Below are 23,991 nucleotides of genomic sequence, written 5' to 3'. Positions count from 1 at the left end.
AATCAGATAGCACCTGTTGGATATGCAACAGTATTAGTACCATTTTAGCTGATGGAGTCAAAACTTTGAATTGGCATTTGGCTTTCTTAATGAGTGTTTGACCACAGTTGACCTCCTAAAAAAAAAGATTATGAAACAATTGCCTCTAAAGGAAGTTTTCTGTGATCTTCAAGGTATGTGCAAAATTGTCATTGACTTCAATGGTTGTTTCAGGCTTCTGGGGCCAGACCTCACAATCAACAACACATTGTACAACAATGCCAATGAGGATTACAACTGGCTGTGTAGCTAAGCAGTCATTTGACTGTTCCATCATATGCTCAGCATACAAGAGAAACAAAATCCTCGGGCCATCACCCACCGAAAAGCGCTCTGGATGGGTGACAGAGTGAAAGAGGGAGAGAAAACTTACCATGTGGTCGGCTGAAACATGTACCAGATTTTCTTCAAGTCACCATATGTCAAGGCTGATATTTGACTATGTGCTAAAATTCAGATAATATAGACTGTCAGTGAAAATATATGAAGAAAATGGGAATTCATTTAGCATTTAGAACATGATTACAAGATGTAGCACTGACAGCTTTCACAAAAGTACATTTTTTTAAAGTAAAATGATTTACATTTAAAACACATGCAATTCTATGTATTTCTATGATCAGTAAAATGAGGAACCAGCTATGTATTTTTCTTATTCCTCAAGCACAAACATCCCAGTTAAATATGTCAAATCATCATGTGTCAACCAACAAGAATATTATTTTTCTTTTTTGGATCATGAATTCAATTGTTAATCTAACAGATCAAACCATTGTCCTCCACACCCTGAAAGAAGACTATCACACTATTCATATAGAGGGAAAGAGTTATATTTATTAACTATAATAAAGGATCTGCAAATTAAACCAAGTCATAAAGTGCAGGCAAGTGCATCATTCAACACATAAGGTCTTTTACTCTCCTAATCTGCCCCCACTGAATGCTGAACAGTCAAAAAAGCCAAATCAACAAATGGAAATCTACAGTGTGAATATACAAAAACGGAAGAGAGTCAATCAGGGATGCCCCCAAAATTTCAGCTGGGCCCCTTAAAAGGCACTTAGTAGAAACCTTCACTGTAGAGGGGGGAAGGGTGAGTGCTGCAACCAAAAATGGAGCACAAAGAGGGGACAGAGAAAGCTTATACACCAGGCTGGTTTACCTCCTCTTATTGGGCACTCTTGCCCATGTGACCCAAATAACCTCTCCCTTTGACATACACCACCTGAGTCTCTTCCAGCTGAGGAAGAGGCAAATTTAGTAGCGTCATTGTCATCAGAATCCCCTGTCATAAAGGAATTCCTATTCCTGATCTTCTGTTACTGTGGCATTTCTACTGCTGAAAATATTCTGTTCCATCAGCCCCACACTGAGCCCATAGGAGTCAGATTGGATTATCTAGTTTGCAGCATGATACTGTTTGTAGTAATGAGGCTGGGTTATGAAAACAATTGTTTTTAATATACATTTTTCTAATGCATATTTAGTTGCCCACATATCTAGAATTAAGCTTTCATTTTTGTAGCACCTACCCTTTTCTCTTGCTAGGATGGGCCAAAGGGCTTTGCCCGCAGTTGACAGATTCCAGATGAATACAATGATAAAATTGTTGAGATTGCATTGTTTCAATAACATACATATTGTGTACTGTAAACCGTTGCATTCCGCCAATTAATTCTAAAAGCATTCTGCTAAGAATACTTCTTGGTGGGCTGAAACAAGACCATTGTCTTTAGCTGATCAGTTTGCAAACTGAACTGGATCCAGCAAACACCTATATGGACTGCACTGCCATATACTAATAAATTGGGCTACTGGGCTTTAGAATCTGCCTTGGTGAAAGCTCTAGTGTATGTACTCTTCAACCATGTATCCATGAGCCCTTTTATATTTTAGAGAACTTTATAATGGGAACCAAACATTATGAAAGAGGACGAATAAGGCTGAAATTACCAGGGTTGCAAGCTTACACGCGGGTCTTCTTAAAAGCCTGCTTTGATCAGTGCAAAGTATTCCAAGGAGAATTGCTGTTATTTTGGACTTGATCAGTTCTGTGTTGAAACCGCAACTGCTGTGTTGATTTCCTCCCAAATCTGTCAGAAATTCCATCAGTTTAATAGTATATTTAGTTTTCATACACCACAAGTGCAAGTATTTCATCTGCAAGCACATAACAAAAACAAGTCTGGTAATCAGTATGACAGCTTAGTCTAAGCAAACTCATGACCATGCAAAATAACGCACACCCTTTGAATGTGCATGTTTTTACTCTGAAGAAAGTAACAATGCAGCCCAAACCATGTCTCCTCAGAAAGAAGTCCTACTGAATTCAATGGAACTTAGTCCTAGATAAGCGGGGATAAGACTGCAGCCTAAGCGGTCAGGCTAACTCATTTACATCCATATCGCAATGTCAAATATATGGAAAAGGTGGCAACCTCTATCATCCTTATCATCCTTATTAATGTTAATTCATTAATCAATCAAATAACTGATTAATCCTTAGACTCTATAGGCTTGGGATCTACCCAGACTACACCTGTCAGAGCAGGACAACATTCAGAAAAATTTGGGTACTTATCCTAGATGTGACTATGTGGCCCTTTCAACTGAAGATCTGGAAAGAAAATTCTAATGGAATGGAAGATACATTGTGGTATGTGAACAAGGAGCTCTCAGTCATGTCAGGATTTGTTGTTGTTGTTGTTGTTGTTGTTGTTGTTGTTGTTGTTGTTGTTGTTGTTGTTGTTGTTGTTGTTGTTGTTAATCACTGGCACCTGGTGGTGGACAGCAGATACCTCAGTGGTGGTCAGTGGGCTGAGGTGCTTACCTGATCTGCCAGCCAGCCTAACATACCTCACAGGGTTGTTGTCAGTATTAAATGAGGAGGAGAAGGACCAAATACACTACCCTGAGCTCCTTGAAGAAAAAGGATGGTAGAAGCTATAGTCCAGGAACAGCTGGGTGGCTAGAAGTTACCTAATCCCTCGTCTTCTCTCCCTTTAAAATTCTCACCTCTTGTGTCAGTCGTATGAACAGTGGCTGCTCCTGGTGACTGCCCTTTCTCCACCAACTATACCCTGGTTGTAAGCTATTATAAATAACAGTATAATTTTCCACTCCTTTCTTTTGCACAATGAAACTGACAAAGTATAAGCTTGTCATGAGCTTGTGGAAGTGGGAAGCAGAAAACCATAAGCATGTTTTTAATACGGTACATCTACTATGTGAATTAATGGAGTACAGATTTAAGAGAGAAACTGACTCTTGAGTCTTTGCTCTTGTCCCCATTTTTGTCTTGGCTGAGATGGGTTTTTGAAATGGTATCTCCTGCCAAAAGCAATCTGTGCCATTACAAGGAGTTATGAAACTGCCTATTAGTTAATGAAGAAAAACAACTTGCCCATAAAGAAATTGTTCTATTTTTGCCTCCAAGGTCGCTAGTATTCATGTAGAATGAAAAGCATACAAATCAAATGTCTTTACAAGTTACGGAGCACTCTGCTGAAATTCAGTCAATCAGAAATTCTGTTTCCCAGTGCATTCCTAAATGTGTTTTCTCTCTAGAAAGCAGTGTTTGACAGGAAGTATCAGAAAGATCACCGTACTCAGAGTAAAAGGGTTTAAAACAAAGGACTTCGGGGCCCCAGCTGTTCCAGGATGCAAGAAATGTCAAGCTAAATTGTCTCAATGTTAAGCAAATTTTATTTATTTTTAATTTGTTCGCTGTCTACTCACTTTGCCTGAAATCAAAAAACCAATTCCCATGTTGCCAGGCTATGTATTTCCAATATTTTAGCAAAAATAATGCCTTTCTTTTACCTTTCCTAACCTATGTCCTGCAGTATTTAAAGGAACTAGTTAGGAAAGACAGGAAAATCTATTCATTACCACTGAGCAGAAGGGCACTTAATCAGGGGAAGCAGTTCTTATGCCCAACAGCTAATATTTTGTTGAGTATGAATCAAATCAAACATGCAAAATAGTGGACATTTTAAAAAATTCAATAAGGGGACAGAAACATTGCTGATTTAACTCCTACATTGCATAGTCCTTTATTTTTTATATTTATATTTAAGTAGTACATACTTAAAGAACCTTTTAATGAGGGTGAAAGAGGAGAGCACAAAATATGGTCTGAAGCTCAACATAAAAAAAACTAAGATCATGGCCACTGGTCCCATCACCTCCTGGCAAAATAGAAGGGGAAGAAATGCAGTCAGAGATTTTACTTTCTTGGGTTTCATGATCACTGCAGATGGTGACAGCAGTCCCGAAATTAAAAGATGCCTGCTTCTTGGGAGAAAAGCACTGACAAACCTAGACAACATCTTAAAAGCAGAGACATCACCTTGCCAACAGAGGTCCGTATAGTTAAAGCTATGGTTTTCCCAGTAGTGATGTATGGAAGTGAGAGCTGGACCATAAAGAAGGCTGATCGCCGTAGAATTGATGCTTTTGAATTATGGTGCTGGAGGAGACTCTTGAGAGTCCCATGGACTGCAAGAAGATCAAACCTATCCATTCTTAAGGAAATCAGCCCTGAGTGCTCACTGGAAGGACAGAGCTGAAGCTGAGGCTCCATTACTTTGGCCACCTCATGGGAAGAGAAGACTCCATGCAAAAGACCCTGATGTTGGGAAAGATTGAGGGCACTAGGAGAAGGGGACGACAGAGGACGAGATGGTTGGATAGTGTTCTCGAAGCTACCAACATAGTGTCCCTTCCCCAGCTGATCCATGCTAAGGAGGGGGTGTTATTGCCATCTCTTTGATCATCAGGTGTCCTACAGGAGCAATTTGCATTTCCAAAGGAGTTATGGGCTCTATCCTAGTTTCCCCCCCCCCTCCGTTTTGCTGCTACTGCTGCTACCAGCTTCACAAGGGTCCGAATGAGGTTCCTTAATGAAGGATTAGTCACCCCTACAATAAAACACCTAGGGTAATTTATATACTTTTCCAATTAATAACTAATAAAGATGTAATAAGGACCATCTATACGTTTGAGTTATAAAGAAGAAATAACTATGGATTTCTCAGGTGCAAACCAACAGCAAATTGAATCCGTGTTGCAAATGGGAGGAGATCAATAATGGGGAATTTGGCCTCATTTGCCCTAGATTGAGATAATTATCAAGGCATCCATGTAATAGACAGTTTAATGGCAAATGAATGTTTTATTATTTGGGATGTGAGTTGATTCTGTTATGACCATCTGTGCAATCCATTCATGCTGACTTGGAAGTAAGTCCCACTGGCTTAACCCCAAAACAGTGTGCAGAGGATTGCAACCTGGCAGCACAATCCTATGCAGGTCCAAGTAAGCTCCATTGGGTTCGATGGGAGCTACTCCAAGGTAAGCATGCATAGGACTGCAGCCCTCGTAATCTGGAGGGGGGGGGATAGTTATTTGTGTTATTGCAACAGCCCCTGCATCTTTCGAGCTGCACTGCGCACCACACCACACTGTAAGGCCTGAAAATGGTTTCATACGAAGTTCCCCAGGTGAGCAACCCACAACAGTTTCGTCCTCGGTCTCTTATGATTAGCATTAATTTGGGGTCAGAGAGAGGGCAATGTCTTATTTTCCATGTTGCCATCTGACAGATCCCAGTCATCCTCTCCTACTGAAAGGATTACATCAAACACGCCCCGGGAGTATTGCTGTTGCGTGCTCCTTGTGTGAGGCTTCCTCCTTCTGAGCCATTTTTGAGACAAGATTGGAAAACAGGATGTATATAAAAACATTCTTGGGGATGAATCAGATGTAACGGAGATTTGCACTCATAGCTGCTTCAGAAAAGGAAAAGGAAACCAAAAGCAGCCATGCAGCTTCCAAACACAAATGGGAGTGGTACTGTGTGGCTAGAATGGTCAGATACAAAAGAGGGCAAAGTTGCAGGATTTTCAGATTTAATTTATCATGCAAACGACACCTCTGAAAATCCCCTCTTCTACACAACCTTTTAAAGGAAGGAACCCCATCTCTTTTACATCTGGCCACCCTATTGATTGCATTAATTCACCACCTACCTGTCCAGGCAGTTTACAATTCTAAAATAGTAAAGCAAATGAATGATATAAAATGAAAATTTGGACAGGGGCTGGAGGGAGACCAGTCCAACTGGAGCAAGTCTTGATGTCTTTGCCTCCCTGCCTCCCTAGCTTTCTTCTTCCTTCCAAGAAGATGGTGGAGGCAGGAGTACTGTAATCCAGACCTCATGAGCTATTTCCCCAAACAAAATCACTTGCTCTCGAAAGCTATTAGACGTGAAGCAGAGGGAAAAGGTTCCTGCACATTGTTTGTGCATTTTCTGCCGTGACTTTCCTGCTAGGTTTAGGGCAGCTTAGGGAAATAGTGTGAGGGGAGGATAATTTATTATAATTTATTAAATTTCTATACTTCCCTTCATCCAAAGATCACAGGGTGGTTGACAATAAAAAACACAGAAATACATACCATAATAACACACAAAAACAATAACCCCTCCACACACAGCATTCTTATTTATTAAATAGCCCCTCTTGACATTGCTGCCCTGAATCAATTGTTATTATGGATAATAATAATAATAATAATAATAATAATAATAATAATAATAATATATTTATTTATACCCCGCCCAGCCACTCTGGGCAGCTTCCAACAGAAAAATAAAACACTGTAATCTATTAAACATTAAAAGCCTCCCTAAACAGGGCTGCCTTCAGATGTCTTCTAAAAGTCTGGTAGTTGTTTTTCTCTTTGACATCTGATGGGTGGGCGTTCCACAGGGCGGGCGCCACTACCGAGAAGGCCCTCTGCCTTTCCCTGCAATATCTAGTATTATATGTATTTCAACACTGTTGATTGCAGCCATAGGAGCCAACTCCTAGGGGCCGTGGGGGCTACGCCCCCATAAAATATTTGAGGGTGCTGGGCCCCTGCAAAGTTGATGGGCATTCCCATTCAAATGGTGTGTGTGTGTACTGCATCATGTGATCAATTATGTGCGGCAGGGCTTACCTGGGCCTCTACAATATTTTATTCAAGTTGGCACCCTTGCTTGCAGCTGAGTTCTTTGTGTGCTATTTTCTTTTTAAGAATCTAATTGTCTTTACTTACAAAACTCTTAGTTTGATCTAACAGCCCAGGTCTTGCAAAGTTCTATAAAAATGTGAGCAGTGAATGGAACCATTCCCTTTTTCTAGACATCAAGCATTGCATAAGTAGTTGGAGAATTAGTGGCAAATAGGCACAAATACCATAAATAAACGATAAATGGCATTGAACTTTGAAATGTTGCATTCTCCAGGGCGGAGGTCACCAGAGTTTATTTGTGCCAGGTTGTCCCCCCCCCCCCGATTCACTCAGGCTGCAATTCCATATCCACATACATGGGAGCAAGCTCCATACTCAGGATGACTTAAGTCCTGAGTAGACACATATAGGATTTCACCATAAGAATGATAAAGTAAAATTGAGTTTTCCATGCCATGTGTCAATAAAACAGATACCGTATCTGCCTTGGCAATATGAAAGCCCACGGAGAATATGGAAATGTTTCCAACAGGGGTGTAAACGCTGTATGTAACATAATGCTGTATATTTCCACTTTAAACATACTAATGGAATTTAAAACAAACTGGGGCTGTCTTGCTGATATTAAACTATGGGAAAGGTCATAATAGGAGGAGAAAAGTGAATATAAGTTGCTCAAAACATTAAATAAAAGTTCAGTACAATTACAGAATTTAACTACATACTATTTCCACCTCTAAGTGAATTGTGCAGTTTTCATTGCATGTAATTTTATATATAAAGCATCTGGTTTGCATGCAGAATGTCCCAGGTTTAATCCCTGGCATTTGCAGGTGGGGCTGGAAAAATATCCTGAATCCCTGTAGAGCCATTGCTGTCCCGTGCAGACAATACTGTTCTAGATAGACCAAATTTCTTCCTAGGTATAAGGCAGCTTCCCATGTTCCTGTAATACAGCATTATAATTTTCTTCTTGTTTGTTGTATTTATTCCTCTGGTTTATTTAACACACACTCACACACAGAGAGAGGTGTCCTTAGCCTTTTTGGCCTCTTATTCTTTCTTTCCTCTCCTGTTCCCTTTCCCCAATTTGATCTTATCCATATGGTGACAGACAAATTGGCTGCAAAAGATTCAAATAAGGTGAACAGATGTCCTTTGGGGGCAAGAATCAAGGTGTCTCTCCCTTCCCCCCCCCCCCATGACCTCTCCATATTACTCTACTCAACTACACAGTGGGGTGGGGCAAATAATAGACAATTTACATTAGGGTAAATCATTGGCAAATCCTGCAATAAATCACTTAGATAAGAAAACTTTTACAACTGTTTGTGGAGATTAAGTCAATAATGAAAGAAACTTTGTTCCTTCTTTTGTCGTTACGCCAGCAGGTTGTCTAAAACATCTGCTGTGGTAATATGTCACAAGCAATAGTCTGTGCAGGTTAGGCCAGTCCATAATAGAAGTAAATGTATTTTTAAATGCCAGATCCTAAAAGAAGACAGATCTGCTTGGTATCTCATTATAAAGGAAATAGCTTTTCATGTCACCCCCATCAGTGGCTGTGCAGCTTTGGGGAGAGCTTGAAAGGTCATGATCCATACCTTTTAACTCTTAAGTAATTTACCATTTTCCCATGAGAGGAAGTCAAGGGTTGGGGGGAGACCAGGAATATTCCATTGCTCACTGAAAAAAAGCTGCACTCTTTAAGTTTTTCTTTTTCAAGAGGAGGGAAATCTCCCCCCACTTTTTTGTTGTTTGTATGACAACCTGGATCCAGCAAGATTCACCAGGATTTCTAATGATAATTTGCATGAAGTGGTACATTCCAGAATTCAGCCACCTCAGTATAACTTTTTGTTCTGCAATGGCTCAAAAAATATTCTAGAAAAACATAATAATAATAAACAGCAGCAGTAGCAGCAGCAAAAATGCTGGAATCCTGGAATCCTGATGATCACCTTAATTGTTATTTTGTTTTACAGATTTCCGCTGCATTTTTCATGCTACAAACCCTCACAAAGCATATGAAAACATACTTTAATATTCTGTTACAGATTTTTTTTTTGGGGGGGGTGTCAGTCTGGATATGTGTGAGTTCCTTCCTAGCCTGCATACAGTGAAGTTTTGAATCTACTTGAACAAGCTGTTGAACTGGTCAGACCAGCTTCACTGAAAGATAATGGCCTAAGCTGGCCAGCTAAGTACCTCCATTTACATGTCTGAAGAGGTAGCCCTGTTGCCACAGAGACAAATTGAGGTAACCCTCTTTCTGCCTCTGCTTCATCTGGTTTGAAGTGTTATCACTTTGTGATGTAGGAGGACAATTGCCAACTGGCAGCGGGGTTGGCTGGGGACACAGAGGCTTGTCTTGCTGCATGCTGGACCCCAAAGCCGCGGCTTAGGGATCTCCCTGGGAACCTAATGGGAAGGCAAAATCTGTTACAGTGTTAATGCTGCGCACCCCTCCATTCTAAGCTCACATTGCATGTATGTATAAATAACACCACATATCCTAAAGTCGCCACTGTCTCCATTGGACTTCATTCCAAGGAAACTGAACCCTTAGTCCAGGCATCCCCAAACTGCGGCCCTCCAGATGTTTTGGCCTACAACTCCCATGATCCCTCGCTAGCAGGACAAGTGGTCAGGGATGATGGGAATTGTAGTCCAAAACATCTGGAGGGCCGAAGTTTGGGGATGCCTGCCTAAGTCAATGCCAGCACCCCTGGAATCTCTTGCTGGGATGTGCGAAACAATACAAAGCAAAGCTTCAAACCAGAAAAAAGTATAACCAATGCTTAATACATGAGTCATTAACATATTTGTTTCTTTTTTAAAAAAACCATATATTACCCACACTTTATTGTGGCAATAATTCCAGAGTGCCATGTGTAAATACACATATGAGATCTGAAGGGCCAAAAGGGGATAACAGCATACCCTACAGTGGTTCTAAAGCAGGGGTCAGCAAACCTCTTCAGCAGGGGGCTGGTCCACTCTCCCTCAGACCTTGTGGGGGGGCCGGACTATATTTTGAAGGGGAAAAAGTTGCGAGAGCGCCACAAGCCCTGGTGGCTGCTTACCTGTGTCTTGCGAGCGGCAGGGGCTGGCGGCTGGCAGTGGTGGAGAGACGATGAGCGGAGCATGAAAGGGCTCTGGAGAGGGGTTGCTTAAAATGGCGGTCGCTAGAGTGCTGCTGCTGCTGCTGCTGGCACCAGCAAAGCCCAGCCCCCTTCCTCCTCTAGGCAGGGTGGGGAGAATCCAGGAGGAGGGAGGGAGGAGGCGCCGCCGCTGCCGTCGTGTGAGGGAGAGGGAAAGAACACACACGCAAGCCGGATCCAGAAGGCAATTGGGCCTGATCCAGCCCACGGCCCTTAGTTTGTCTACCCATGTTCTAAAGGTTTGTATCAAGGTCATTTTATGTGATTGCAGGAACACTGGTTATTTAAGTAGAGACAATGGGAAACCGGGGTGCTTTATTGCTTAAGTTGGCATCCTTGCTTAGGCTGCTGCTTTTACTGGCTTAAGTGAAATACTTTGCTTGCGCTGCTCTAGGAGGTAAAGCAGACTGGGCTGCCTGATTAATACCAGTCTGAGTTTTAAAAAAGAGAAAAACCAAGCTTAGCATCATCTTTCTTTCAGGAGCTATTATCCATCAAGGCTCTTTGTATATTAAAACACTGTTTATTTCTACAGGCTCCACCACTTCTATTCGGTCTAATGTTTTGGCATAAAGAAATTAAGACACAGCTTTAATATTTTAAAGACAGAAGTATGAAGAAAATAAATTATTATCGGGTGTAAAAAAAAAAATCTCAAAAAACCCAAGACCTGATTATCTGGGAAGAGATCTGCTCTGCATTGATATTGTACGATAATGCCTTGGCCTAAATGTCTTTCAGTTTTTTAACCAAATTACCCTTTAAATTACCAGCCAAGAGCCAGATGCTTTCCTCATGTATGCCCTCCATAGCTCAAATTCCTTCTTAATTTAAACAAGTGAGATGCGATAAGTGTCTCTTTAGTTTAAAAGAAGCACAGAGGCAAATTTGCTTAGCTGAATTGGAAAGTCAGCATGCTGAGCGTCACTTTCCTACATACCCCTCAGCCATTTTAGGGGATTCTTTTTTTCTTGGGCTAACCAGGAGACAAAATCATCCATATCTGAATAGATGCACATGGAGAAAGTAATTAGTATGCAATTGGTTAAATGCCATTCAAAGATACAAGAGCAGCAAGGTTTGTTTTATTGTTGGTTTTGCCACTGCAAGGGGGGTGGGTGGAAAATGTGGTGGTTAAAGTGTCAGACTAGAACCTGGGAGACCTGGGTTCAAATCCCCCTTTCATCAACTGAGGAGAGGGTGGAGAGGGATGGAGAATTGCACTCATTGCTGTTTGGTGCCATTTTAATCTATTTTCTTTCTTTCTTTTAAAAATCTAATTCTAATTCCCTGAATATTGGGGAAGATAACATAATCCTATATAATAAAGTGCAAGTGTCTCTGCGTTCAGTCCCTGTGTCCGTGGGATTGCGCTACTGCGCATGTGCCCCACGGACAGCCGTTGGGACTTGGAGCGCAGAGATGGAACGCGTTGGCCGGCACGTAAGGGAGCTCAGCCTCTCGGTGTTCGGAGCAGCTCTTGCGAGAGAATCCAGAGGGCGCGCGAGGTAGCCCCGTGCTCGCGAGTGAGCGCGCTCTGTCTCCACGCAGGCGCACTCGTGAGGCCGTTTACTTCTCACATGGACTTACTTCTAAGCGGCAGCAGCCGTTACAAGTGGCGGCGGGTGAGCAATGTCAGCTCTGCACATGTCCCCGAGGTTGCTAGAGCAACAGGTCTGTTCTAGCACCCGTTAATTTAACGGGCTTCATGACTAGTGAAAGTATAAAAGATAAGGTGGAGCGATCAAATGATTTGAAAATAATACCACAAAAACTTCACTGTTGAACAGATAGGGTAGTCACTAGAGAAAGAAGAAAGTATGGTCACATATTCAGGTGGAAAAGAAAAATAAGACAGGCAGATAAATAATGAACACATTTTTTTTAGTAAACCAGTAAAAACATACTACAATAATCCATGCAAGGGGACAAGTTATAAAGAATAAGTATTAGAGAAAGATAGGAACAGGTTTTTTTAAAAAAAGATGCAATAGTTAATTTCTTTCATTTAAGAAAATAGGCCAAGGTGGCTATCAACTTTGCTATTAAAAACAATAAAAATAATTAAAATTAAAATTAAAAATCCTAAAGAGCCTGAAGGTGATATGAAACAGTAGCAGAAGACAAACAATAACTGCAGTTAGAAACTCACACGAGCAGCACAGAATCATATGAAATCAGTTATGAAACCTAGATGAAAGCTCTTTATGATTGGCCAAAATATAATAATGAGGACAAAACAAACTTACCTTGGGAACTGTGGAGAAGACCACCCAATCAAAGAAGCACAAGAAGAGCCAATTTAAAGGATGGTGATGGTGGTGGTTTAGTAGTACAGTGGTACCTCGGTTTCAGTACACAATTGCTTCCGGAAGTCTGTACTTAACCTGAAGCGAACTTTCCCATTGAAAGTAATGGAAAGTTGATTAATCCATTCCAGACGGGTCTGCGGAGTACTTAAACTGAAAGTACTCAAACCAAAGTGTACTTAAACCGAAATATGACAGAAGAAGAAGAAGAAGAAGAAGAAGAAGAAGAAGAAGAAGAAGAAGAAGAAGAAGAAGAAGAACCATTATTAGACAGTAGCAACAGCATAGGAACTAATCAGAAGCAAAGAGGGAAAATAAAAACAGGGTTCCATTATATACTTCAAAGCAGGAAAGATCATTGTGCCATAGGGAACTTGACTGCGGCTTTCCACAACTTTAACTTGGCCACATTTATAGTACTCCACTAAGAGTGCTGAAAAGTGCTTTCAGTGGCAGGGATTCAAAGAGCTACTTTAGGCATGACCAAACACTTGTGCACACAGCAGACTTTCTTGATTCTCCTCCCTCCCTCCCTTTGTGCAGACTATTCTAGAAATTATGCCATGTGTCCTGGTATTCAGGGTGCGGGTTGCTTGGATTCTTAAGGATTCATCCCATGGTTCTTTGGATCTCAGGTGATGGCTGAAAGGCAGCTTTGCTGAAGTGGGGAAATTATCTCCCTAGAATGACCGCTGGGAGGAGTGCAGAGGGAAGAAACGCCATGGTGCACCTGTAGCAGCAAAACGGGATGCTTGAATCTGCCCCACCTGCAATAAAACATGTCTCTCCTGTATCGGTCTCTACCAATACAGTGCCACAGCAGGCATTGTACCGTAACTCTCCAATGGTTTGACTTCACCCCTCTTCCATTGTTTCCCGAGACAGATGGATGCAAACAACAAGAAGTCCATATTATATCTGGAAGCCAAACTGCTAGATTTTAGGAAGATTTATTTTAAATATGTTGCTGAACTAATGGGCTAACAGCAAGATAGTCCCCTCTGGATATATGTGATCATTTCACTACTGCTATTAAAAGCTCAAAAGGCACACTCAGAAGCAGAGGAATACTGCAACGATTGTTTCTACATTCAGTGTTATATGCTGCAGTTATTATAGAACTACTGTTCCTCTGAAAGTATCTATTGCCCTGCTATCATTTATACATGCTTCATATTCTCATCTAGTGGTTATTTCTTCAGTTTATTATCATACAAATGCATACAAATTATTAGAGCCCAACACTTCTATGCATCTATAAAATCACATACTGTACATGCTCTCCTAGGACTTTAGAAAGCTATTTTTAATGATACAAATGGCCAGCAATATTGCACTTGTCACCGACAAGAAACAGGAGAAGTAATCTTCAAAATGTGTTGCAGTTTTCTGCACTCTCAGTTTGGGACCTAGGCATAACTAATTAGTAGACAGTTCAGCTGGTAAGCAAGAGAAGAGAACAATAAATTAAAGACAGGCACTTCTGAGCTCCTTTCAGAGAAGTCAAACGAGGTGTTAGGCTGGCAGACATGTCTGTCAGAATACCAATTTCCTATGTGTGTTTGATGAGGAGGTGAGGGATGCTGAACACTTCGCCATCATGCACTTGTCCCAAAAGTTAGCCTTCCTTGCCACTGAATTTTGTTCCCAGTGGAACTTCAGCACCAGAATAATCCTGCCCAAAGACAAATGGTTGGGGGCCATAGGAGGTAACTCCTAGGGGCCAATGTCCCTTTGGCCCCCAAATAAAATATTTAAGAGGGCTGCCCCCCAATTTCATTCATTCATTCATTCATTCATTCATTCATTCATTATATTTCTATGCCACTTTTCACTCACCTGAGTCACAAAGCAGGTTACATACAACAAATAAGAACATAGTAGCACATTGCATTTACAATATATATCATATAAAATATTTAACAAATCTTCTTCTTCTTCTTCTTCTTCTTCTTCTTCTTCTTCTTCTTCTTCTTCTTCTTCTTCTTCTCCAGCGATCACTCATAGCCGAGTAAGATTGTCTTCCATAAACACGATTTTAACAATGGGTCCGTAAGTATCTGTGGAGGCCAATTCTGGATCCACATGTCCTTCCACAGTGGGGACATTGGTTTCCAGGTGGGAGTTGATCACGGTGTAGATTTGCCAAGCGTGCCTTTCTCTTAGCTTGTTTCTCCCATGTGTCCTGAGATCGAGTTTCTTCAAAGCCCATGACACCTTTGGTAAAGGCTCCAACTGGAGCGTTCGCAGGCCAGTGTTTCCCAGTTGTCAGTGTTTATACTACATTTTTAAGATTTGCCTTCAGTCTGTCTTTAAACCTCTTTTGTTGACCACCAGCATTACGCTTACTAACAACCACCTTCTATAAAACACTATAGACTAAACAGCATCACCACGAGAAATGTCATATTATAAACTTAAGTGTTACAGCACTCATAATCCACAAAAGAATATTAACAAGATTAACAAACACCCAAAAGCAAACTAAGCACTCTCTCCACCTCCATGACTCATATGCTTCCACTCGTTTCATCAAAAGATACATACCCATAATGCCTATGGTGGCAACTCCATTCTGAAGGCTTCTTGCAATAGGCCCTGCCAGGTGTTTATCCCTATGCCCTGGCAAATGCCCAGTGCTGGAGCCAGCCATGATTTTAAAGACTGAGGGATAGAACTTGGCAGGTTTTGATGAGTTAGGAGAAGGCGATGCCAAGTGAGTTAGAGTAGAGTTAATGGGGAAGGAGAAAGGCATTTAAAATCTCTGTTCAAAATATTCAAATTGTTTGACCATTATTCAATATCTTTGGCCTGAGGCCAAAATACCACATGGACATGTGGTTGCAAACCCGACAGGTTATTTTCTTCTGAAAATAAATTGAAGTTTAAGGTATTTTATTTTCATCTAATAATTCTTGGGACATTTGAAAATGTCACAGATACAACTCAGTGGAATTTATGGTCCCCAAAATGCAAGGTTGCCATGTTTCATGCCTAGCCAGTTATATGAGAGTCCCTACATTATAAACTGTCAATGTCATTCAAGTCATGTGGCAAGAGGGGCTATCAGGGAAGCAAAGTGGGCAGAATATTCTCATTCAGTGACTTTTGAGCAACTTAACACCTTTTAACGCCACTCTCCAACCCATCCAGGTTCTTACTGTAAGTGCTATGGACTGTGGACCACAAACATCCACAGCAATATCCTCCCACCCCTTGTCTATGGTAGTAACAGAGCAAAATTGCACAAAAAAGAAAAAGCAGGTGGCATGTGTCTGGTGGGATTGAAATAAATGCCACACACATACATTCCAAGAATGGTACTCACAAATTTCAGTGAGAGCCAATGTGTTGTAGTGGTTAGAGTGTTGGATTAGGACATGGGAAACCAGGGCTCAGATACCCACTTGGCAATGAAGCCTCTCTCTCACTCACTCACTCAGGCTTGTTGTAAGGACAAAATGGGGGGTGGGGTGGAGAGCTAAGTATGCTACCATGAGCTCCTTGGAGGAAAGGTGGGATAAAAATGTAAATAATAACTTTCAAAGAAGAAAGATGGGCAACACATTCATGTTTGCTGTGGATACTGGTGTTCAGAGTAAACCCACTACAACTATTTATTCTTCATTTTGTTCTCAGACAGAAAGCTGGAAGGAAGGAAGGAAGGAAGGAAGGAAGGAAGGAAGGAAGGAAGGAAGGAAGGAAGGAAGGAAGGAAAGAAAGAAAGATGAGGTTACTAGGAGACTAATAAGAGCTCAGAAATACTAAAGAGGTTTCTTGTGCAGGTCACCCTTTTAGTCTCTGGGGAAACTCTTCTCTATGTCTTTATTTTTTGTTTACTTCAAATGGAAGATTTATAAAATGGGACAAAGGTGGGGCAGGGATGAAAAGAAGGTAGGGAAAAAGAAAGTGGATGGATTGACAGCTCCTTTTTCTTAAAAGCAAAATACGGAGTATGAAGATGACAGAATTTTTGGATGGGCAACAAAGAGCCACCCATAGCAAGGGGTCGCGACATCTTCTCGGCTTGTTCTAGTTCACTGAACAGCAGGACACTTACGTCTGCCTCAATGCTAGACTAACCAGAAAAGAGATCATGTTAAAAAATATGAGTCAAGTGTCACAGGAAAAAGACGTACTCGCTTCATAAAATAGAACCTCTGGCATTTTCTTCCCCTTCTCTCTATTTCTCTGTCTTCTTTACTCTTGCTTTTTTCCAAAATGCTATTGTTGATGGAGAACTATGAACAAAATAGTCAAAAACTATTTCTTGCAATATATTGTTTCCAAAATGTTATCTCTTCCCCCACCCATATATATAGTGGGGTGGGGGTAGGGGGTGGCATGCAAGGAAAGTGAAACTTTGTACATCATCAAAACAGTTCTGTAGCAATACATCCTTGGCTAATCAGTATCTTGTTGCTTTGTGGAGGGAGGGAAGTTACCTGAATCAATCTTTCGGTCTCACCCTAAGAGGGTGAACAGCAGCAAACAGCAGCTTCAGGTGGGGTAGGGTGGTTCCTATTGGGAGAATGGAAGGGGGGTAAATCAGAGGTGGGCAATCTTTTGGGGATCAAGGAATCAAGGGCAAAATTCTCTGAGAAGCAGCAACAAAAATGCAATTAAAAATCAATTTATTTAATGCACTGTGCCTGCTCTCCCCAGCTGCTATTCTTCACAGACAAAATATGGACCACCCGGATGATGCTTGTAGTCCACCAATGGTACACACACAACAGTTTGGGAACCCCTGATCTAAAGAGCACACTCTCTTCCTACTATTGCATTTACAGAATCAACGGGGATCCAAACAGATGATCTGTCATTCAGCATCTGTCATTCATACATGCCTTACTGTGTCAAGAATAATCACTGTCATATCCCTGTGTTGTTGCTTTAGTTTGTTTTGGCTACTGGGTGTCTTATACCAACATTGCCCAACTACTAATTCTGGAGTAGTTGCATGGGTAGCTAAAATTAAACATGAAGGGGATTATAGTCCAAATTGCAAGTGAGGAATCTGTGGCCCTCCGGGTATTTTTGGACTCCAACCTGGCACTAGCAAAACATTTCAGCAAAGGAGCTTAAAGATGCATTTGGGGTGGAGCAGACCTGCATGCTTCTTTTGCCCATGTTTAGTGTGGGGTACCATTTGCTCTGTCTCACTGCACGCCTCTGCCTGCACCACAGCAGGTAACAGGGTAGAATAGGATCATGCTGCCATGACTAATTTAGAGCTCGAGGGCAAGAGAAGGGAGGAATCTTGAGCCTGCAAAGACACTGGTGACAATGACATGGCTGCGTAATTGTCACTCACACAGTTTTATCAGTTGTGTTCAGCAGAAAGCAGTATTCAGAGGCTTAACATTCAACAAGAATAAATAGCTAAGATGCATATTGCAGGTATATTGCTAATAAAGATCTGAACAATGAGCAGAAAAAGATTCTTCAGATTCAGAGCCTGGGTTACAGTGATAGAATGAATTTACTGGGTAAATACTTGTCGCGGACAGTTTATTGTGTGCGAATACATCATGAACTCTTTAAAATAGTTGTACCTTTGACATGCAATTTAATCTTCCATTTATTCAGTATTTAAGGAGAGAGGACAACGTGTTAATTTTCTTTTTCTCCATTTCTTCTTCTTTTTTACCAAGCTGCTAAAGCCGTGCTTTCTTTATTACAATTCATCCATACATAATCCTTTGTAGTAGTTTTTTTAAAGTGCATCTAACATTTTCAGACCCAACTTTATAAATTGGTTTGATTTATTTCTGTCTCTAAGGCCTAAAACCATTTATTAAAACAACAAAACATTCTGCTATTCTGGTGATGGAGGAACAAAGTCTCCCCGTTTACTGTGTAGTGAGAATTGACAGATGGCCAAATGGGGTGATAGATTTGATTTTAATGTGTCTTAAGAGAGTAAATGAACCAAAGGCAATCTTCATCTCATGTGAAAAGTTGGATTTTTGTGTGGCTTGTCTGCAACATTGAGGTGCAATTCTCACAGCACTTCATTGATTTTCCAATCAACCATGACCATTCAGATGGCAAAAAGCAGGGTCACAGAATTTTTATAAAGGCTCTCCTCTCTCCACCCACACCGCATTTCTCTGGAACAGCTTGCACAGACTTGGGTGCAGAGTGCATTTACACCATTTACTGTGTGCTTTTCTCCACCCAAATGTCCTTATGGGTTTTGCAGATTGCGAATTTCATTCTGCATAAAATGAAGCAACTGTGTCAAGAGAACCATTTGCATCCAAAAGTCAGTTAGAAGAAAACACATTCACACCTCCCCAGTTGTTATAAGACACGTGACAAAGTGAAGCTTGGCAGGGGAGTGCATGCCAATAGTGGCACATGAACAACACCTGATGGTGCATACATGTGATATGCAATAGGACACTATGCCATTGTAATTAAAAGCTTCTATCTTTCCTTTTAGAAGCCCCAGGCTGCTTGTTCTGGACTGGGGGAAAGCCAAACCAGTATGATTTGTACAACAGACATATACCGTAGTCTATCTGTCTCCCACGCTCCGCCCCATCCCTGGACAGACAGCTGGGCCATATCCCTGCTATATTTACATTGCCGTGCCCTGTTCATCAAGCTTTATGAGTCCTAGGACTCAGCTACATTGGCAAAGGAAAGAAAAGCACTTTATATGTGTTGTTTACACCTTTTAACACTGTGACACCAGATGGCACTGTGGAATCCCGCTTTTGCTAACCCGATTTCTCAACCAAAGTTAGCAATGTGTTTAACTGATGTGTCTAGATCCAGCCCTAAACAAGACAAAACACAATTATTTGACTAAGTAAAACCCATGAAGGAGGACTTGTCTGCTATACTGGACATAGTTCCTGCTCAGGTATTCTGGTCACTTGCTCTACACAGAACATTCTCCATTTGCTAGAAGAGCATAAACATATTTCCAGCACAAAGACAGGTGTCCTGCAATTCCAAAGATCAGCAGCAGCCCTAGAAATACTGTGCGTCCATATCACAACTGCGATACACGCACACCCCAGTCAGGGCCTCTGTATCCGATTTGCAACTGCTATGACTGTGGTCTATTTATATTAATATACTAGCAGTTTTCATTAAGTTTGCTCATTCACACCGTAATCTACCAGTTTCCAGCATGCTGTTGCAAATCGCTATGAAGGCAGTTGTGAATTTGTGGCTCTACATGGCAAGTGATTACTCATCAGTAGTTCACCACACAGAACAGCCTCCCCCTGGTTGCAGATCTCAAAAAGTTGCTCATATGGGAACTGACGTCTTCATGTATCAATCTGCTGTGCCCAAAAAAGCCAATGCTACAATAAATCAATTCACGCCCCACACCTCTCTTTTTCTTTTTGCCGCTATAAACTAACATGACAGCTGTTCTGGCACATGCCTTTAAACACTGTCCTCGGTATCATACTTGTGGAGTTATAATAGCAGAAATATAAGCATAGTTTCATAGATAGTTGGTGAGTCATGTACTTCTATAGAAAATGTGCATAGTGAGTAAGAATCATGTCCTGCAAGCCTTTGAAAATAGGCACATGGGGATATGAATTACATTTTTTAAAAGACACCTTCTCTGTCTTGCTTTTCTTACATGGAAAATGGAGATGATTCATTTCACATAATTCATTTCACATAATTACGTTCTTGCCTTTACAAATGTAATGTGTATGGACCACATGGAACTTTGATTCTTTCAGCATTTGAATAGATTGGAACGTTTGGGGATATTAGTGCATCTCACTGTATCAAAAGTCTGGAAGTCGTGAATACATTAATTTTTATCATGAAGAAGCATGCAATAAGACTGGACATTTATCCCTGCAGAGGAAAGAGAAGAGAGAATGTTTTCTACAGTGTCATCACTGAAAATTCAGTTTGACTATTGCACCATAATAATAGCTTCTGTAGGGTACTGATGGGACTAGGGATGAGATTAAATGACTCAGCACCAATTGTGTGAGATTAATCATATCTTTCAAAATTATCTACATAATTCATACACATATTTTCAGCTGTTGTCATTTCAGATGTGCAACTACATAATATCATGGGTCCCTTTTCAGAACAGAATATTTTGCCACTGTGATTCATAGCAAACTGGAGATTACCCGTGTGTAATTTCTCATTTGTTACTTAATCATCCTGACAGCCTTGGACAGAGGATAAATCCATTATTAGCTATAATAAATATGAGCCAAAAAGAAAACATTGTCATAATTAACAATAAATGACAGTTCTATTAAAAACTGCGAATAACCACGTTTATTTTAAAAACAAAACATTACCGTTACAGATGTGTTCTATATTCCCAGTCACTAATCATGGAATTTTTTGCTTTTTGTAGTAGTAGTATTTCATAGCCTTATGTCTTCAGGTCACCTAACAGAAAAAACAAATTCACTTCAGTAACAATATACTGAATATATATAAAAATAAAAACAACAGAATCAGACAAAGCACTAAAACAGTGTTACCATAATAACCGAAACCACCTCCATATTAACACAAATACAATCACCATTAAAAGTGACTATTAACCCACCACTAAAAACAACAGGAATTTTGTTGTTTAAAATTAGACAGAAGTATAAGAAAAAGGAATTGACTACACCTGGCTCTGAAAAGATGGGGACCCCCAACGTGATCTACTTTGGGGGCACATTCCATAAGCAGGGGGCACCATGTAAAAGGCCTCTCTCTTGTCATCTCCCACTGTGTTTCTGCCTGAGGAAACCCCTCTGGTTGGTTCCAACACCAACTGCTCTAGGGCACAGACATTTAGGGTATCAAGAAAATTTACTTCGTTGTCATGACTAGAACACATACCGTATGTAGGCAGTCTATGTGAAGGTAGTTGAAGTCACCCATTCCTACAACGTCTCCTTAATCAGATGGGTTTCCCTAGCTCTTTGATAGGGTTGCCAGACTCAATAGAGGACAGGACTTCTGTGCCTTTAATTGCCCTGCTCTCTTTTGAGTCTGGAAACCTTAAAGAGAAACCAGCAGACCCTTTGCTTGGAAATTAAACAAAGGGTCTGCTGGTTTCTCTTTAAGGTTTCCAGACTCAAAAGAGAGCAAGGCAATTAAAGGCACAGAAGTCCTGTCCTCTATTGAGTCTGGCAACCCTACTCTTTGATCCTCTATCAATTAGTGAGAAAAGAAATTGCATTCAGAAATTATCAAATGGAAGGGGGAAATCTTTGTGAAATTCTCATGGGTTTGGTGCAGGGTTTGTGTTGTGTTTTGTTAGTGTTCTTCCTTCCATTTTGCAAATATTCTCACCAGTGTCTTCTGCAGCCTTTTCAGGTGCCTGCATTCTGATTAAAGCCCAGGGGAAGACCTTGTGAGCTAACTCTTATCATCAGACCTTTTCTGATTAAGAAGCCTGGGCAGCTGGGGAGGCTGCAGAGTGCTGGGGAGATGGTTAGTGCATGGAAGCGCACACACACACACACACACCACCTCACAACAACAAGGTAAGCTGAAAACCCCACATCCACAGAAATTCTCAAGCAATTCTCGAGTGACCTGAGAATGAGGCAAAAAAACAGAAGCCTGTTTTCACAGAGGAAGAAAACCTTTGAGAAACTGGAGGACTGATTCTGGCATAGTACTAATCTAGAGTCCTGCAGGGTTCAGGGGGAAAATGCAATGCAAAGTGTACTGGGCCGGGGTAATAATAAGAGGTCAGTGATTGAGGACTCTCTGATACACCACTTCCATGATTGCGTTTTCCCCCAGCTGAAAATGAATCCATACATTTATAAACATTTCTTTCGCAGATCCTTTGACTTTCTCATGTTGAGACTCCCAACTTTAAAACAGGCAAATTTCATATTCTTTTGGCTGCACAGCCAGAAATATGTGAGATTAACCGATAAGGCAATTCGTAATATCAAATGAATGTAAATGTATTCATCAATTCAAAGCAATGCACAGTCTGTTTATATACACAATACGCTAATAAATAGCCATGCATTAAAAAATAATGAGGTTTTCTACAAAACAACATCCTGTAGTGTATCAGGTCATAAAAAGATGCTTAAAAAAGGGACGGAAGATTATGGGTAAAATCTGATTAAAATACAAAATCCTTGTTATATTTGCAAGATAAAATAAATGTTTTATTAGTTAATTGTAAACAAAAGCACAAGTGCAGTAAAAGGTAATTAAAAATGTAAAAGTGCAGGGGGTGATTTATTTAACTGCAATAATTTTAATATTACAAGTGGTGTGTAAATTGGTAGCAGGCTTGTCATACCAAAATCATTGAGAGTTGCTCATTTTTTTACGATGAGTTATGGTCTTTGTTCTCCTTTTTTACTTTCATTTTAAATATTTTAAAATGGCTTATGAATAATGCTGCTTCTAGGCTTTGTAGATCTTAACACAGACTCAGGCATCCATCCCCCTTTGTAGATGAGTATGTTTTAAAAAGACATCATAGAATTGGAAAGGACCTCAATTTTCGTTTGATCTGAACAGATGTAAGGTCAATAGTAATAAACAGAAATAAGATCTTTTAATAAAATACCTTTCAAGAGTCACTTAGATTTTCTTTACTATGTTGTTTTGACATTTTAGGCCCAGTAGCTACTGTTGTATGAAGTAACCTCTTCACTGTGCTCCATGTACCCAACAAAAAGTACTGCATGGTTCATCTGAGGACAACAGTATAGGGGAAACAGGTTCAAATACCTGCTGTGTATAACCAACCTCACAGGGATGTTGTGGAGATCAAATGGACCCCAAATAAACTGCTTCCAGTATCCTTGGAAAACGAACAGGATATAAATGGAATGAAAAATGTTGACAAAGGATCATAGAATTCTAGAGCTGGGAAGGACCTTGAGGGTCATCTAGTCCAATCCCCTGCAATGCCGGAATTTCAACCAGATCATACATGGCAGATGGTGATCCATCCTTTACTTAAAAACTTCCAAGGAAGGAGAGTCCACTACCTTCCGAGGGAGTCCATTCCACTGTTGAATAGCTCATACTGCCAGAAAGTTCTTCCTGATGTTTAGTTGTAATCTCCTTTCTTGTAGCTTGGAGCCATTGGTTTGTGTCCTAGCCTCTGGAGCAGGAGAAAAGAAGCTTGCTCCATAGTCATACCTTGGGTTACAGATGCTTCAGGCTCCATCTTTTCAGGTCACATCCCACGCCAAACCTGGAATTACCCGAACGGGTTACTTCTGGGTTTCGGCACTCACGCATGCGCAGAAGCGCCGAATTGCGACCCATGTGTGCGCAGATGCGGCGCTGTGGGTTGCAAATGCTGCGGGTTGCAAACGTGCCTTCCACACGGATCACGTTCGCAACCCGAGCATCCACTGTATTTGAAGATGGCTATCACATGTCCTCTCAGTCTCCTCTTTACCAGGCTAAGCATACCTCAATCGTTCCTCATTAGGCTCAGTTTCCAACCCTTT

This window comes from Zootoca vivipara, chromosome 8, assembly GCF_965207765.1.
Source record: "Zootoca vivipara chromosome 8, rZooViv2.hap1.1, whole genome shotgun sequence".
Lineage (NCBI taxonomy): Eukaryota > Metazoa > Chordata > Lepidosauria > Squamata > Lacertidae > Zootoca > Zootoca vivipara.
This window is presented reverse-complemented; position numbering follows the sequence as displayed.